The 18,363-nt window shown below is 44.1% G+C and overlaps 1 protein-coding gene across 1 annotated transcript in view; it reads left to right on the forward strand.

The window, feature by feature from the left end:
• The first annotated feature begins 315 nt into the window (after positions 1-315).
• SLC16A1 (solute carrier family 16 member 1) overlaps positions 316-18,363 on the forward strand; it is a 48,293-nt gene continuing 30,245 nt past the window's right edge. The window contains exon 1 of the mRNA XM_077481548.1: positions 316-449. The gene's annotated coding sequence lies outside the window, so the exon portion shown is untranslated. The remainder of the gene's footprint in view (positions 450-18,363) is intronic.

Consider the following 18,363-nt stretch of genomic DNA (forward strand, 5'->3'; position numbering starts at 1 on the left):
CAGAGCTCAGTCCACACATCCGCTCTAGTAATAAGACCAATACACGGGTCACAGGAGATCTGATCACATTCTATGACACGCTCAGCTTTCATCACCCTTCAAGCTGTTCCATAATAAGGGGGCGGTGCTTAGAACACATCCTCCAGAATAATAACAAGAGGGCGGTGCCCAGCGCTCTGCAGCCTCTAGCAGAGCGGTCAGCTGTTTTATGGTAATGGAGGGGGCGGTGCCCAGCGCTCTGGAGCCTCTAGCAGAGCGGTCAGCTGTTTTATGATAATGAAGGGGGCGGGGGCCAGCGGGCTGCAACCTCCCGCAAAGCTATTAGAGGAAGGGGGCGGTGCCGGAGCAGGCGTGTTCTGATGTGAATAGTAGAGGATAGTTAGAGATCAGGTCATTGCTCTTCCAGCAATAACGCTTCATTCTCCGCCTCTCGGCTCCGGTGACCAAAGGTGAGCAGACGGGGTTGTGTAATGTCCTCGCCATAACCGCCTGTGCAGCACGTGTAGGAGGAGGGGGAGGGGATGCCTTTGTTCGTGTTCTGAGGGGTCGGCGTGTTACCCACGTGTGATGGGGTGAGCGGGACTGTGGGTAAAAAAAAAAAGTGGCGTACACGTAGGCAGTTGTGGGGTAAGTCATGCTGTAGAGGGGACTGTCCCCCGGTGTGCAGGGCACACATTACTCCACTATGCTGGAGGAGACCCTGGTGGGGGTCACCTCGAGGCAAAGTCATTGATGGGCAGACCCTTTAATTAGCATTGCGGGCTCAGGGATGGTATCAGAGCTACAGATCATGGTACAGAGGGCACACCACATTGATGGGCACTGAGAGAAAGTAGGGCTCCTCTGCACTGCTGGAAGGTGGAGTGTGAGGGCCATAAATGGGTACCATCAGATGGGATGTTGGCTGCTGCGTGGGGAAACCATCATGTTGGGACGTGTGGGCCGCTGCTGCGTGGGCACTATCATTGCGGGACGTGTGGGCCGCTGCTGCGTGGGCACTATCATTGCGGGACGTGTGGGCCGCTGCTGCGTGGGGAAACCATCATGTTGGGACGTGTGGGCCGCTGCTGCGTGGGCACTATCATTGTGGGCCGCTGCTGCGTGGGCACTATCATTGTGGGCCGCTGCTGCGTGGGCACTATCATTGTGGGCCGCTGCTGCGTGGGCACTATCATTGCGGGACGTGTGGGCCGCTGCTGCGTGGGCACTATCATTGCGGGACGTGTGGGCCGCTGCTGCGTGGGCACTATCATTGCGGGACGTGTGGGCCGCTGCTGCGTGGGCACTATCATGGTGGGATTTTGTGGGCTGCTGCTGCGTGGGCACCACCATGGTGGGATTTTGTGGGCACCATCATGGTGGGATGTCTGGGCCGCTGCTGTGTGGGCACCATCATGGTGGGATGTCTGGGCCGCTGCTGTGTGGGCACCATCATGGTGGGATCTTTGTGGGCACCATCATGGTGGTATATCAGGGCGCCTGCTGTTGTGTGGGCACTTAGGATGTTGAGACTGCAGCTGTGCGGGCACCCATCATACAAGGGATCAGGTCATCAATATGATCAGGAGGGCCCTTCTAACCCTCTTGTATTGGTGTATTATCCGCCCTTTTTATATTGTAAAGCAATGTGTAAACTGCTGGCACTATATAAAACCTGTATAATCATCGTGGAAGCCTTGGCAACCTCTAGAGGAACCCCAGGCTTCCCTGGACACTTGGTTGAGAGGTTTGTGCTTTGGGCTCTCTCCATCTGTGTTGTGTATTGAGGGAGAAATGATATATTTGGTACTTCAGCTTGTTCTGGTCCCTCATACTTTTATTACAAACTTCAGTGCCTGTTAAAGCAATGTAGGAGCTGACCTACCTTCTAAGATTACTAAACCTGGCCTAATAGATTTACTAAAGATTTCCATTTACTAAAGTCGATTTTCATTCGTACAGTAGTTCTGAATGGATAAATTCTCCATCGCGCTCTCGCATGTTCTTATCACTGCTGTTGAAAACTAACATCGTTGTGACACCGATAACCTTTAGCAAAATCTACCAAACCTTCAGAAATGGTTAAACCCAGGTCTACTTGTGTGTAGCCAGCCTGCAGGTAGTGATATTCAGCTTCATTCATTCCTCCTGGAAACGTGTGAAATAACACGCATCGCCCTTGCTGTGCTATTGTTAATGTCACCTCAGATGGGGCCAGAAAACTCGTGAAGTTCCACATCCGAGAAGGTGTGGGAGTTTCTTTGGTGCGCGTAGTGTAACCCATTCAAGTGAATAGACCGCATTAAGTGTGGTGCAGGAAAACAAAGCATGTGAAAAGCGCATATTCATGAGATGCGCACATCTGAAGGGAGCATTGAAGGAAAGTTGGACTTTCCTACCCTGTCATCTGCCTACTACTTCCAGGTCTTTGATTCAGGTCATTGAGGTCCTCTTCACACCACCAAGATGTGCTTAAAGGGGCTGTAAACCCTTGTGGTGTTTTTTCACCCTAATGCATCCTATGCATTGAGGTGAGAGAACTTCTGTCTCTGAGCCCTGTATTTCCCAAAACGGAGACACTCTTCCCCATCTGCCCGTTGTCTCACCTCTTGATTGGATAGATTGATAGCAGCGCAGCCTTTGGCTCCTGCTGCCGTCAATCCAATGATGTGGGGCTGAGTCCTGCATTCAGCGTCTTTGGACACAAATGCTGGACTCGGGAGCATGTCTGCAAGGTAACCCCCCTCCCCCGGAGAGCGCTTCTCCTAGGGCAGGGATATGCTATTAGCGGACCTCCGGCTGTTGCAAAACTACAAATCCCATCATGGGTCTGGGTGTCATGCTTGTGGCTGTCAGAGTCTTGCTAGGCCTCATGGGGAATTGTAGTTCTACAACAGCTGGAGGTCCGCTAATTACATATCCCTGTCCTAGGGGGTCATATAGTGGAGCTACCGGCGCTGCTGGGGTACCCCAGAAGACGAGGATTGGGCTACTCTGTGCAAAACAAACCACACTGGAGGTAAGTATGACTTGTCTGCAGAGTTTTGTTTTATAAATAAAAACACAATCGCTTTAATGCTCATCTGCTAATGTGCAGATTACTTACCTCCTGTCCAGCTTGGTTTTGTCACGTGAAGTAAGGTTGGAATGAGCTGAGTGGTATGTCATCTGTGAGAATGAGACTCGTAGCGTTGGAATGTAACTTTCAGATCTGTATAATAACTGGTACTCTTTGACCTTGACAGTCATCCCCTGTGAAGTTACTGGCTGGTAAAGCTGAACTATTGAAGATACAAGCAGTATTTGTTCCTCTGTAAACTTTAACAGCTTCTGTTTGTTTTTAATATTTGCAATACTTTAGCTGTGTTTTCTTTTATCCAGTCCCTTAGTTGTCTTGGTATAACATGTTTTCTTTTTATATAGAATTTTTACTCTTACAAACTTCTTCATTCGTTTAACTTCCGGCGGTGTCTGGTTTTCAGTACCTTACTCCTTTTTTGACTTTCAGAGCTGTGGTATGACTAATGATGACTTACTGCATTCACCAGTGTGTGCGTGCTTCTAGCCGCCTGCCTTATGGAACGGCGTCTTGGTAGCTTGGCAACAGTGTGGAGGACGTGATGTCACAGTACCTGGGAAACAATGCTTTATAAATCCTTCCAGTCTTTTGACTTCTTACTGTAGTCCTATTTAGTAATTTACATATTTTGTTTCTATGTCTGAGAATGTCATTCAGGCTCAATCGTGCTGACGGTGTTCCCGGTTTCCTGTTTTTACCTAGTTTCTGGCAAGATCTTGCATGCTCTGCTCTTTTATTGCAAACATCTATTTTAGCCCTCATTGAGGGGGGATAAAATGGCTTTCTGGTAATGGGAATTAAAGTCTGGGTTATGATGCTTCAGATTCTTTTCATTTTATAATTAACTGGAACACAGACCCAATAGGTCTATATAAACCTACAGACGCCTAAACATTTTAATCCTTGTGTACTGCTATTGAAAGAACATATTCTTAGATTTACTTACAGCCCAACGCCACCTTTTAAATACAAATAAAATAACTGAAGAGCAACCTGGACTGTATGACTCTTACTCAAAGAGCAAATTTACTCAAATAATTGTAAACAGACAAGCTTTTAATAAAGTTACTATGACTCTACTACAATATACTATAAGGCCCCTTTCACACATGCGGACCGTATTCGCAAACGGATGGATGAAATGTGGACATACATGCATTCCTATGGGATAGTGGATGAACATCCGCAGACACCCAATATCATCCGTCTCCGCTATGGTCCGATTCTGCAAACGGAGGAAAATCCTGTTTTCCTATCTGTCTGCAGAGCGAATCGGATGAGCTGTCTGTGTTCATCCAGTCCCCCATAGAAGAGAGCGGAGAGCTGACAGGGCAGTCCCTGCACAGTGCAGGAGCCGCGATACCCAGAAGAAACGCAGAGTGATGTCAGCTCCCTTGGCGTGGATCGGACCAAATGTCGGGGCTTCGTTCTAAGGTAAGGATTTCATAACGAGCTAGTATGCGGTGCATACTAGCTCATTATGCATTTTCCTTTGCAGGTAGGAAAAAAACACACATCAGCGGGTATACAACCGCTTTAAGTCAGCAGCTACAAATACTGCAGCTGCTGACTTTTTTTAATAATCAGACACTTGCCCGTCCCAGGTTCTAGTGATGCAGGGGAGCTAAGTGCCGCTTGTCTGCCCCTCCTCTCTGCGGCGCCGGCATTTTAAGTGTGGGCGCCTGGCTGTGGCTTCACAGCCAGGCACCCAATGCGCATGAGTGAACCTGGCCAGGCACTCATCTGGGACCTGTGACTTGTCCCAGATTGCCAGGAAGGGGAGAGGTGATCTCCTGTGCAGTGGGAGCTGGAACCCTCTGAAAAGAGGTTACCAGCTTCCCCCCAAAAAAGACATGCCAAAATGTGGCATGTTGGGGTCACATTCCTTAAAGCACACGTTCCATTTTTTGGGTGGAACTCCGCTTTAAATACACTACAACACGTGACCTCACTTCCAAAATGTTGTTTGTTTGTTTTTTCGTGACTCCCTTGCTAATGCCAGGGGAATCCTGTCCAATTTTCGTACGTTTAAGGACCATTACCTGCCAGTTTGCACTGTACACTGAGCCATGGATGCATGCAGCTCAGTGCACGGCTTCATCTACTGAGCTGAATGAACACCTCTCAGCCTAGCCATTCAAAACTTGGAGGAAGACCAGTCAAAGTGATTGTAAAGGCTGAAGGTTTTATACATTCATGTATTCTATGTATGAAGGTAAAAAACCTTCAGTGTGCAGCTCCCCCTATTACATGCCTAAGCCTGATCTTGATACAGGGGTGCCCAGGTCTCTTCCAGGTCCCTATCGGGGCACTCAACAAGGGGGAGGGGCCCAGATTGCTGGTGGGGGACCCAGGAAAAGGAGGATCGGAGCAAAAAACCTTGCCCTTAATATCACTTTAAGGTCCATGTGATCCCATTTATAAAACAGAACTGCTTTCAGGCTAGTAATTTCATGGTTGGGCATAGAAAGTATAGCTTCGCTCAAGCTTTTTTTTTTTATTTTTTTTTTTTTTAAATGCAGCTTCCTAGTGGTTTTCTGTGAATCAGACATTTCATCCCTGCAGTCATAGATCCACATCTGCCCCCTGAGGTGTTGCCCTACAATGCTGGCTGTAGTCTTCGGAACCCCACTGATGAAGCACGTGGGAAGTGTCCATGTCTCCAAGCAGTAGTGTGGGCCTGCATACATGCTGCAATAAAGCATGAAGACTTGGAACCCTAAACATTGTGAAACAGGTTTTTTTTTTTTTTTTTTTTTTTTTTTTTTTTTTTTTTTTATGGACTTGAGGTCATTGAACAGAACTATAAAAAGCCTCATAACAGTCTTTTTTTTTTTTTTTTTTTTTTTTTTTTTCTTCTATTGCCTACAATGTGAATTGTCAGAACTGCAACATTTTGTGAATTTTAAAAGGAATATAATTTTTCTGAGATCTGGCAGTCTGTAAGTGTGAGAAAAAGAACAGACCATTGTCTGTTCCAAGTAGATAATGGTCCTGTTCTATGATTATCTGACTTGCAGAATCAATGCTTGTGTTGGCTAAAAGCGGCAACTTTTAGTGGAATTCCAGCCTGTAAAAGAATAGGACATTTACCTCTCCAGGTATCCCGTAACTTCGGCACCCTTGGCTGATTCCTGAATCGGTTTTGGGTGCAGGTGCCAGCATCTTCACTAGGGGGAAACGGGAAGTGAAGCCTTGTGGCCTCACAGCCTGTTTCCTACTGCACATGCATGGGTCGTACTGCACTTTCTGAATGGTCCTGCTATCTTCGGGGACTTGTGTGTCTCCCAGAAGGTGGGTGCGTACTGGAAATTTTGTAGATCGCCGCAAGGCCCAAGTGGGAGCGGGTACCTGTTTTTGACAGGTATATCCAAACCCAGTGCCAAATGTGGCAGTGGAGCAGGGGTTGACAAATTTTCTTTGAATTTAAGAGCCGGTTAAAAAAGTTAGGAGCCAGGAGTTTTTTTTTTTTTTTTTGAGTGGTATGGATTGTCAGCTCCCGGGGTAAGGCCACTCATTTTCACCCCCTATCCCTAACTCGCAATGGAGCATCCAGTCAATAACTCCAATGAAACGCTGTTTCAGAGTAAGGCTGGCAACAGATGGAACTGGCTGGCACTGGCAGGAACGTGGCACTGCCAGGTGGCACTGGCAGGTGGCCCTGGTTGGCGGTGGCACTAGTTGGCACTGATTGGCGGTGGCACTGGTTGGCGGTGGCACTGGCAGATGTCACGTTGCACTGATTGGCACTGGCAGGTGGCATTGGTGGTGGCGGTGGCACTGATTGGCGGTGGCACTGGCAGATGGCACTGATTGGCGGTGGCACTGGCAGGTTTCACATGGAGCACTCTGTTACTGAAATGTAACAGAGGAGCTGTCAGAATTGAGCTTAATGTCGGAATGGGTGGGACCCGGCCGGGTGGGCAGGACTCAGCAGCTATCAAACACCAGCCAACGATTGGGCTGCTTAAGAAAAGGGGCGGGGCTACATACACGTAGCGGCCCGCCCAGATCCCATTGGCTGGTGTTTGATAACAGCCGGGTCCCGCCCACCCCGACATCAGGCTGAAATCTGACAGATCCTCCTCTCTCCATTGCTTGTCAGTTTCACACACTTAGCGCAGCGTCGCTGAGTGTGGAGGAGGACGGCAGTCGGTGTTATGCTCTGCATGTCTGGGGCATCAATAGTGAGTGGGCTGGTGGCAGCTTAGGCGCCAGGTTGCGATTTCTGGTCGCATTGGCGACCTGGCGCCTGGGGTTTGTCGAGCCCTGCAGTGGAGGATGTGAACAAGCGGAGCTTACACTTTTGGGTGGAGCTCCACTTTAACCACTGCCCTGCCTATAGCAGATTAATGGCTGGGTGGTCATTGTGCCACCCTGACTGGGTGATATGACGCCCAGCAGGATAAAATGGCGGTCAGTCTGACACACCGCATCTCTGGTAGTGGTAAGGAGCCTGAGACAGAGGCTTCTTACCATGCGATCAGCTGTGACCAATCGCAGCTGATCATCGTGTGAAAGTACAACAGCGCTGGAAGCTAAAAATTGTCCTGGGCAGGTAGGGGCGAAAGTTCTTAGTATTGAAGTAGTTAAGGTTATGCAAAGTGGGGGGAATCTGAAGACGTTCTTTGACCATAGTTTCAAAGAGTAATAAGTATTTAGTGCACTTCTCTCATCCAGTGGTGATCCAATACCACCAAAAAGCTCCACTTGTGTGACCAAAACATCAGTTTAGTTTGGGTACGGTGTTGCATGATTGAACATCTGTCAGTTAAAGTAGCGCAATGCTGAATGACAAATGACAAATGTCTACCATGCCATGGAAGGGCTAAAGTCCTCCAGTACACAATGTTTTGTAGCGTGTTGATAATTGGCAAAATGATCTGTTCTCTGTTTTGTATCACAAGTGGCATTAGTACTGTGGTTTGGCCCGCTGAGGCTTTGTTGATGTTCCAGGTGCTTGATGAAATTTGCATGTCAGTTGTCTATTCATGCTGGTCTGTGCTCCTCTGAATGCAATTTTTAAATTACTGAGAGTGGATCTTTTTGTCACTACTAAATTTCCACAAGACTCATTTTTCTGAACCTTTTTTTTTTTTTCCCCTTGCTCTCTTCCACTCCCCCCATGGACTGTCCTTTGCCAATGTCATTGAAACTCTTGCATGCCAGGCTGTCATCTTTGTATAGCTATGTGTAAACTTATCTTTAGTATCTTCTATAATGAACAGTGATGCAATAGGCCGCCCTTGCTAACAGCAAGTAGTGCTATTTTAATGTTTAGAACATCTGATGAGACCAGGCTTGTGGTCTGCATCTGGAAAAGCTTGCCCTTGTTATGGGGCAAACCTGAACAGAGAATATTTTTAACTCGTTTGTTAGGGCAAGGCTTTTCTTTCCAATCCCAGATTGCGGGTGGTATGTATCTTTTTAACCACTTCAGTATCAAATACTTTCACCCCCTTTCTGCCCAGGCCAAGTTTCAGCTGTCACATTTTGAAAGCCAATTGCTCAGTCATGCAACACTCTACCCAAACATTTTTATTTATTTTTGACTGAGCTTTCTTTTGGTGCCATTTAATTAGTGGGACTGCTTTAGCAGTCCCACTATTATTCGTTTTTTCTATTTTTTTTTTTTTGTGGGACTGCTTTATTCGTATTTTTTATTTATTAATCATCATCTTTTTATTCCGTATGTTTTTTGGCTCCGCGTAACTTCTGCATACTTTCAGTTATTAACCACTTTCAGACCGGACCATTTTGCTGGTAAATGACCAGAGGTCTTTTTACACTTTGGCACTGCGCTGCTTTAACTGGTAATTGCGCGGTCATGCTATGTTGTACCCAAACAAAATTTGCGTCCTTTTCTTCCCACAAATAGAGCTTTCTTTTGATGGTATTTGATTGCCTCTGCGATTTTTATTTTTTGCGATATAAACGTAAAAAGACCGCAAATTTTGAAAAAAAAATGATATTTTCTACTTTTTGTTATTAGAAAAATCCAATAAACTCAATTTTAGTCATACATTTAGGCCAAAATGTATTCAGCCACATGTCTTTGGTAAAAAAAAAAGTCAATAATTGTATATTTATTGGTTTGCGCAAAAGTTGTCACATCTACAAACTAAGGTACGTTTTCTGGAATTTACGCAGCTTTTAGTTTACGATTGCCTATCTCATTTCTTGAGGTGCTAAAATGGCAGGGCAGTACAAAACCCCCCCAAATGACCCCATTTTGGAAAGTAGACCCCCTAAGGAAATTGATAAGTGGCATGTTGAGCCCATTGAATATTTTATTTTTTTGCCTCAAGCGATTGAATGACAAAAAAATAAATTTTTTTTTTTTTTTTTTACACAAAGTTGTCACTAAATGATATATTGCTCACACATGCTATGGGCATATGTGAAATGACACCCCAAAATAAATTCTGCTGCTTCTCCTGAGTATGGGGATACCACATATGTGGGACTTTTTGGGAGCCTAGCCGCGTACGGGGCCCCGAAAACCAAGCACCGCCTTCAGGCTTTCTAAGGGCGTAAATTTTTGAGTTCACTTCTCACTACCTATTACAGTTTTGAAGGCCATAAAATGCCAAGATGGCACAAAACCCCCACAAATGACCCCATTTTAGAAAGTAGACACCCCAAGCTATTTGCTGAGAGGCATGTTGAGTTCATGGAATATTTTATATTTTGCCACAAGTTGCGGGAAAATTACAAACTTTTTTTTTTTTTTTTTTTTTTTTTTTCACAAAGTTGTCACTAAATGATATATTGCTCACGCATGCCATGGGCATATGTAAAATGACACCCCAAAATAAATTCTGCTGCTTCTCCTGAGTACGGGGATACCACATATGTGGGACTTTTTGGGAGCCTAGCCGCGTACGGGGCCCCGAAAACCAAGCACCGCCTTCAGGCTTTCTAAGGGCGTTACAGTTTTGAAGGCCATAAAATGCCAAGATGGCACAAACCCCCCCCCAAATGACCCCATTTTGGAAAGTAGACACCCCTAAATTTAGGGGTACACTAGTGAGACTAGGTAATAAATGGCGGGTGCCCTGAAACTATAAAAAAATAACTAACCAACCAGCGTCACCTGTAACAGTTATATGGTGATCACTGGTGAAAGGGTTAACTAGGGGGCAATTAGGGGGCTTTATGCGGTAGTATATGGGGGTCCCTGGCGCTATAAAAAGCTGCAGCGAACCTAAATACCTGCCTAACTAGCGTCACCTGTGACACTAATACAGCGATCAGAAAAACGATCGCTTATTAGGCTGGGTTCACACTGGAGCGATGCGGGAACGCCACGAATGCGCGGCGGGTTCCCGCATCGCATGCCTCCCGGCGGCAGTTCACACTGCCCTATGCGAACTGCTGGGAGTGTCAGTGAAATGTTACTGACACCCCCAGATCAGTTTGCATATCGCAGTGCGATCTGCAAACTCGGATCGCATGGTGTGAACACCCATGCGATCCGATTCTGCTGCGGGCCAAAAAAAGGGTCCCGTGCGGCGGGTGCGGCGAATGGCTGAACTCGAATCGCACAGAGATCGGATGTGATTTGCACTGCAGTGCGGTGCGAATCACATTCGTTCTCATAAACCGCTGCAATGTGAACCCAGCCTTGGTGACACTGGCGACGGGGGGTGATCACGGGGTTAAACCTTTATTGGGGGGGTTAGGGGGGTACATTAGAACTAAAGGGGGCTAACTCTAACTGCCCTAACAGTTATTACAGTCACAAATGACACCAATGCAAAAAAAAAAAAAAATGACATTGGTGTCACTGTGACTGGGGGGCAGGGGTAATTGGGGGGGTGATCGGGGGGTAAAGGGGGGGTGTGAGTGTGCCTGGCATGTTCTACTGTGTGTGTAGAGTGTTGGTGCAACTTACTGATCCGCTCTCCTCCGTGTCGGAACGAAAAATACCGACACGGAGGAGAGAATACATCACTTCCTCTCCTGTGTTTACATTACAGGAGAGGAAGTGATGTCACCGGGGATTTCTATTCGTCGGGAGCGATCGCGAGGGGGTGGCCATGAATGAATGGCCGTCCCCTCGTCCGGGATCGCTCCCGAACGAATACCGACCGCCGCAGGCACCGGGCGGGGGCCCGATCGGGCCCCCGACCCGCGGGAGGCAAGGGACGTACATGTATGTCCTTATGCCTGCCCGTGCCATTGTACCGACGTACATCGGCGTGCGGCGGTCGGCAACTGGTTAAAGCCATTCAACTTTAAAATGTTCAGCTTTTTCAGCTGATGATGGGACTTCTTCAACTCTTTTTTTATTTATACTTTTTAAAATATTAAGCGTTTTAACATTTTTTTTTTTTATTTTTTTTTTTACATTGAAGTCAATGAGAGCATGCTTAAAATCCTTAAAATCTTCTTCCACTCCCAAAAGTTTCAGCTCCTTCATACTTTCATCTACAGGCGCCAAACAAACTTTAAAATGTTCACAAAATATTCTACTATCTGGCTATGTCTTTTCAGTTTGATAGTTTGTGAAAAAGCTGTTTAAAATTGGTGATCATATCAGAAATTTTCATTAAATTTAGGGCATCCAGGCTTTTGTTGTCTGTTTTGTTTCCATGGTTACCAAACTTCTTATACACAGTGATGGGCAGTGGGCGGAGAGCACAGACACACCATGTACTGATTTATAATGGAGGAATATGATGGGCAGTTTTTATGGGGCAGTTTTGATGCTATTCAGCATTCCCATGCATTTTCTCCAGGAAATGCATTTTCTAGATTATTAATCATCTAAAAAAAAATTTCTGGACGTTTTTTGTCTCTGCGTAACTTCTGCATACTTTCAGCTATTAAAGCCATTCAACTTTTTTAATATGTTCAGCTGATGATGGGACTTCAACTTTTTTTTTTCTACTATTTATACTTTTTAAAATATTAAGCTTTTTAACACTTTTGTACTGATTTATAATAGAGGAATATGATGGGGCAGTTTTGATACTATTCAGCATTCCCATGCATTTTAGGGTAGCAGTAAGAAGGGTCGCTGGTTCCAATCCCAACCAGGACACTACCTGCCTGGAGTTTGCATGTTCTCCCTGTGCCTGCGTGGGTTTCCTCTGGGTACTCCAGTTTCCTCCCACAATCCAAAGACATGCAGGTAGGTTAATTGGCTTCTACCCAAAATTGGCCCTAGTATATGAATGGGGACCTTGGAATGTGGGCTCCTTGAGGGTAGGGACAGATGTGAGTGTGCAATGTACAGGGATAGGGACAATTGTAGACTCGTCAGGTTGAACTGGATGGACTGGTGTCTTTTTTTCAACCTTACTAACTATGTAACTAATTTTCTCTAGGAAATGCATTTTCTAGTTACCATTGTTTGTTTATAAAAATGTTTGTCTTTAGGCCAAAATGTATTATGCTACATTTCTTTGTTAAAGTAACCCAAATCCAGTGTATATTGTGTGACAGTTGGTCTACAAACTATGGTATATATTTAAAAATGGATCCATCCTGAGAGCTTATCTCTTTTTCTTGAGGTCCTAAACGCCACGACAGTACAAATACTCCCACCATTCACTTTACTTTCAAAAAATAAAAAATAAAAAGACAACCCAACGTATTTTAGTAAAAGGCATGAGTTTTTTTTGTAGTCACAATTTCGTTTTGCCCTATTCATCATATAGTCTATATGTCTAATCTTGAAATGTGCTGGATCATTAGCTTTCCTCTTGATAAAGGAATACAGGAATGTCAGTTTATTCTTCACTAAGGTCAATGTGTTCTTCATCACTAAGCAGGTTTCACTGAGCACTGCAAATTCTATGGACTTTTATTAAGAGGCATTTACCAGTAATTAGTGACTGTTTAAAGACTGGCTGTTTGGAGTCCCTAATATAGTGCTGTGATCTGCAGTTAGCAAGTTTATTTTTAGGCAAACTATGTTCACATGATAGTGTAGAGAATGTGCACCATTGTCTGTGCCCTTGTAGTGCTGAATTTCACCAATATTCGAAAGAAACCACAAAAATGTCTGACATTTTAATAATGTTTGTAGGGCTGAAACAACTTATTGACATAATTGATAAAAATGTCAACATTTTTTCATGATTATTTGGTCTGTGTACAGCAGGGGTGCCCAACCAGTGGCCCGCGGAACCCTCTGATGTGGCCCGCAACCTCCTTCTCTGGGATGGCGGATTGGCAAACCCGGATCATGGGTTGCTGACTCGCCATCCCAGAGCATCTGTGTTAATGAAGCCGATGGTAGAGAAAGCAAGCGGCTGCGGAGCAGAGCTGTGTAAGCTGATGCTTCCTGTATAACGCCGGTTCCTGTCACAGGCGGAGTAATACCAAATGCGTTCTTCCTGGGACAGCAACAGCAGGCGATACCTGAATGGGAGACTGTTATTAAAGGTCAGTTTATTACAAAAATTGCAGTGTATGTATGTATATATAGGCATATCTGTGCAGCGGTTACTGGGCTGCCTTCAAACTGATCTGCAGGTGCAGTGCACCTTCAAGTTACCTGCACTGATGCATACACTTTTTATTACCTGTGGATTTGGTGTTCTTTCAGAGTGCACCACACCTGCAGTATATAATAGAAGTCTATGGCAAAGTGTAGCTAACCCGCAGGAAAGACACAGGTTCACTGCGCTGCATTAGTGTGAAAACAGTCTTGGGGCCCTTTCACAAATTCCGTCTGACTCAAACGGGCCCTCCATTCACCTCTATGAAACGGCAGATGTAAACAGATGTGTCCATTTACACCCGCCTACCTCCAATCTGATCCGTTAAAAAAACTGAAGAGGATCCATCTGAATGGATCAGATCGGAGGATCCATAGAATAGAGTGAGCTATGTCCGTGTCCAATCTGCATATGCAAAGTGGACATGGACATGTCATCCACCTGCTTTGCTCATTGTGGCCCGTGGACGCTTACAAAGTCGCTTAAGTGGCCCTCACTCTTTAAAAGGTTGGGCACCCCTGGCTTACAGAATGCAATTTTTTGTTTACATGCCAGTAAACACTGCAGTGCGTACAGCTCTGTATACTGTCCATACATGGTAGTAAGTACCTGAGAAAGGGTGAGGAGTAATGCCTCATGGGACATGTAGTCCTGGGTAGGTAAAGGAAATTATGTAAGAGTTCTGTGCAGGGAAGATCAGCATCTGAAGCCAGATAAGCTGGATGCTGATAGACAGGAGGTAATAAAAGGCATTACGCTGATATTTAAAGTAAGTTTACCAATATTGTGCATTATGTTTAAAAATGATTATATCCTTGCAAAAAGTCTCAGCTTTTAGTAATCCCACCCTCAACCTTTTCGGTACACAAGAGGATATGACGTCCTGTTTCGCAGACCGGATGGATCAGAAGTACAGGGCATACTTCATAAAAAGTTAATATAGAAGAGAGGGGCATTTTTTGGCTAGAAGAAAGTGTGCTTTCATTTAAGACCACCTCTCAAAAGTGGGTGGAACTCCGCTTTACATTGGTGCAAGTATGTGGAAGCTGGAAATATCTGTAGTAGGCACCACTATTGCCGTGATCCTCAATTGCTTCAGGGTCCTGGTATAGGCATCTAGTGAATACTTCATAGTGACTTCCAGTCTGAATATTTTGCATTCATTCAGAAAAAGCAAAGTGTTCTCTAAATGGTGCCTGTGCCAAGTGGGTGACCCTCCTCCTGTGTACAGAAAGGGGCGGGCAGGCACCCTGAAGCTAGCAACAATTGCTGTAGTAATGGCGTTTAGTTTCCATGATCCCACAAGTGTGGCACATACAGTGAGGGGGAAAAAAATATTGGATCCCCCTACTGCTTTTGTATGTTTGCCCATTGAGAAAGAAATGATCAGTCTATAATTTTCATGGTAGGTTTATTTTAACAGTGAGAGAATAAAAAAAAATATAATTTAACCACTTTACCACTGGGCACTTAAACACCCTTAATAACCAGACCAGTTTTCAGCTTTTGGTGCTCTCACATTTTGAATGACAATTACTCATGCAACACTGGACCCATATGAAATTTTTGTCTTTTTTTTTTTTCTCACACAAATAGAGCTTTAATCACCTCTGGGGTTTTTATTTTTTGTGCTATAAAAGAAAGACCGAAAATTTGGTGAAAAAATGAATTTTCTTCGTTTCTGTTATAAAATTTAGCAGATTAGTAATTTTTTTCTTCATAAATTTTGGCCAAAATTTATACTACTACATTTCTTTGGTAAAAATAAGTATAAATTGGTGGATATTATTTGGTCTTTGTGAAAGTTATAGAGTCCACAAGCTATGGTGCCAATATCTGAAAATTGATCCCACCTGAAGTACTGACGGCCTATTTCAATTCTTGAGACCCCCAACATGCCATAAAAGTACAAATACCCCCCAAATGACCCCTTTTTGGAAAGAAGACATTCCAATGTATTTAGTAAGAGGCATGGTGAGTTTTTTGAAGTTGTAATTTTTTTCCCACAATTCTTTGCAAAATCAAGATTTTTTTTTTCCCCCACAAAATTGACATATCAGTTTATTTCTCACACACAGCATATGCATACCACAAATTACACCCCAAAACACATTCTATTACTAGTACAGCGATGCCACATGTGTGAGATTTTTACACAGCGTGGCCACATACAGAGGCCCAACATACAGGGAGCGCCATCAGGCATTCTGGAGCACCCAGGACAATTCTGACATTTCTCTCCTACATGTAAAAATCATCATTTATTTGCTAGAAAATTACACAGAACCCCAAAACATTATATATATATATATATATATATATATATATATATATATATATATATATATATATATATATATATATATATATATATATATATATATATATATATATATATATATATATATATATATATATATATATATATATTATTGCAAAGACCCTAGAGAATACAATGGTAGCCGTTGCAAATTTTTATCTCGCACGGTATTTGCGCAGTAATTTTTCGAATGTGTTGTTTTGGGGGGGAAAAACACTTTTGTGCTTAAAAAAAAAACAAAAAAAAATGTAAAGTTTGGGTTTTACCCCTTTCCTGACCATGTCATTTTGTGCGATACTGCATTGCTTTCATTGCCAAGTGCGTACTCGTGCGACACTGTCCCCAAATGTCTCCCCACCCCACAAGTAGCTTTCTTTTGGTAGTATTTGATCACCTCTGCGTTATTTATTTTTTGCGCTATAAACAAAACTGATCATTTTGAAAAAAACAAACGTTTTACTTTCTGCTATAATACATATCCCCAAAAATATAAAAAAAATTAATTTATTCGTTAGTGTGTGTATGTATGTCTAAAAAAATCGCAAAAGTTATCGCATTTAGGGACTTATTTTTGTTTTTACTGATATTAGTGGTGGTTTGCAACTTTTCCAGGACTGCGTCAGATGGATCTGACCCCAAATTATACTTTTTGGGGACCAGTGACATTACATTGATCAGCACATTTTGTGTGTGTGTGTGTGTGTGTGTGTGTGTGTGTGTGTGTGTGTGTTAACTGTGTTCTCTGGGAGTGTTGAAAATGTAGGGGGGGGGGGGGTGGGCTCACTGGGAACAGAAGATCTGACATGTCATAAGGCAGTTTGCTGTTCTGCCTCTGTGCACAGCGATTGCAGGTGGCCAGCGGACATAGTCTGCAGAACCCGCACGCCCACTATAATCCTTGTACAGATTGACGTACACATACGGCAATTTTTGCAGGGGAGCCGGCCTGCCGAAGTATGACGGCAGCTTGTTGGCAAGAGGTAAGGGCATCTCTGGCGCAGTCCTTAAGCGGTTAAGAGTGCTCCTAATCTCAGCTTGTCTCCTGTATAGGAGACAGAAATCTTGCTGATAGGGGATCAAATGCTTATTTCACTCATGTTTTTCTGGATATTTTTTTGTTCTCACTGTTAAAATAAACCTACTATTAAATATAGACTGACCATTTGTCAGTGGGCAAACGTACAAATCAGCAGGGGATCAAATACTTTCCCTTAGGCCCCATTCACAATGAGGCGCTTTGAAACTGCCAGTAAAACATTTAAGAGCTTTCTATTAATCTCAATGGAGAGGGGCGTTTTTTTAGCGCCACTTAACCGTCGTCGTAGTGGCACTATTCAGGCGCTAGCGGGGTGGTTTAACCCCCCCCCCCCGCTAGCAGGCGAGAAAAGGGTTAAAAATCACTGCAGAGCCAGTGCTGTGCCGCTGGTATAGCCGCGCTGCCCCATTGATTTCAATGGGCAGGAGGGGTTTAGGAGCTCCTTCACAGCTCCAAAGATGCTGCTAGTAGGACTTTTTTGAGCATCCTACCAGCGCACCACTCCAGTGTAAAAGCCCTTGGGGCTTTCACATTAGAGACACAGGAGCGGCTGTTTCAGGGTGCTTCGCAGGTGCTATTAGCGCTGTATCGCCTGCAAAGTGCCCAAGTGTGAAAGGGGTCTAAGGTAAAAAAAAAATTATGCCTATTAGAGCCACTTGCTTCCTACCCAGGACTACATTTCCCATGAGGCATTGTTCCAAACGCACAAGTTCCCAGGCACTTACTGACATGGATGGTGTACTGAGCTGTATGTGTACTGCACTGTATTTCCTGATATGTAAACAAATAATGCATTCTGTATGCAGACTAATCGGCTGGCCAATTAATCGATTGTTTGTCAACTATTTTCATAATCGATTAGTAGTCTTGCCACTACTTTCCCTCACTGTACATAATTTGCTCCAAGCTGGAACAATGTAAAACATTTGTATGCTTACTTTATTGCAGCTTAGTTAAATGTTAAGCCCCATACACACTATCTGATTTTCTGCAGATTTTTTTTTTTTCCTTCATATTTACCAAAACCATATAATAGGTGAAACCTTAGGAGTTCAATGTGTATGCAGTCAGGCAGGCTCTTGCACTACATGGTTTTGGTAAATCTGTAGACAAAAATCAGCAGAAAATCTGATAGTGTGTATGGGGCTTTAGGCATTGTTTTGCCATTTAGGTTTACTGAATTGCTGCATTTTCTCAGTTCTCTTCCTCCTTTGCATGTGTGCTTGCATTGTTCTGTGGTGGGATATCTAGGGATAACATTTCATAGAAATAAGCACTTGCTGTTTACTTTGATAGTCCAGTGATGCCCAACATGGTGCTTTTATATGTAATACAATTCATTTTATTTATTTATTTATTTTTTGTGCCTCTAAGCCATGCTCTTTGGACAGTTAAATCAGCTGTAGTATAAGAGACCAGCCCTCGTGACTAAGAAACTAGACTTGCTGTATAACGTCATCACACTAGGGACTCTTACTGTATGTGTCCTCATTCT

Source organism: Lithobates pipiens, unplaced genomic scaffold (assembly GCF_037356315.1).
Source record: "Lithobates pipiens isolate NorthernLeopardFrog02 unplaced genomic scaffold, aLitPip1_a1.2 Scaffold_16, whole genome shotgun sequence".
Lineage (NCBI taxonomy): Eukaryota > Metazoa > Chordata > Amphibia > Anura > Ranidae > Lithobates > Lithobates pipiens.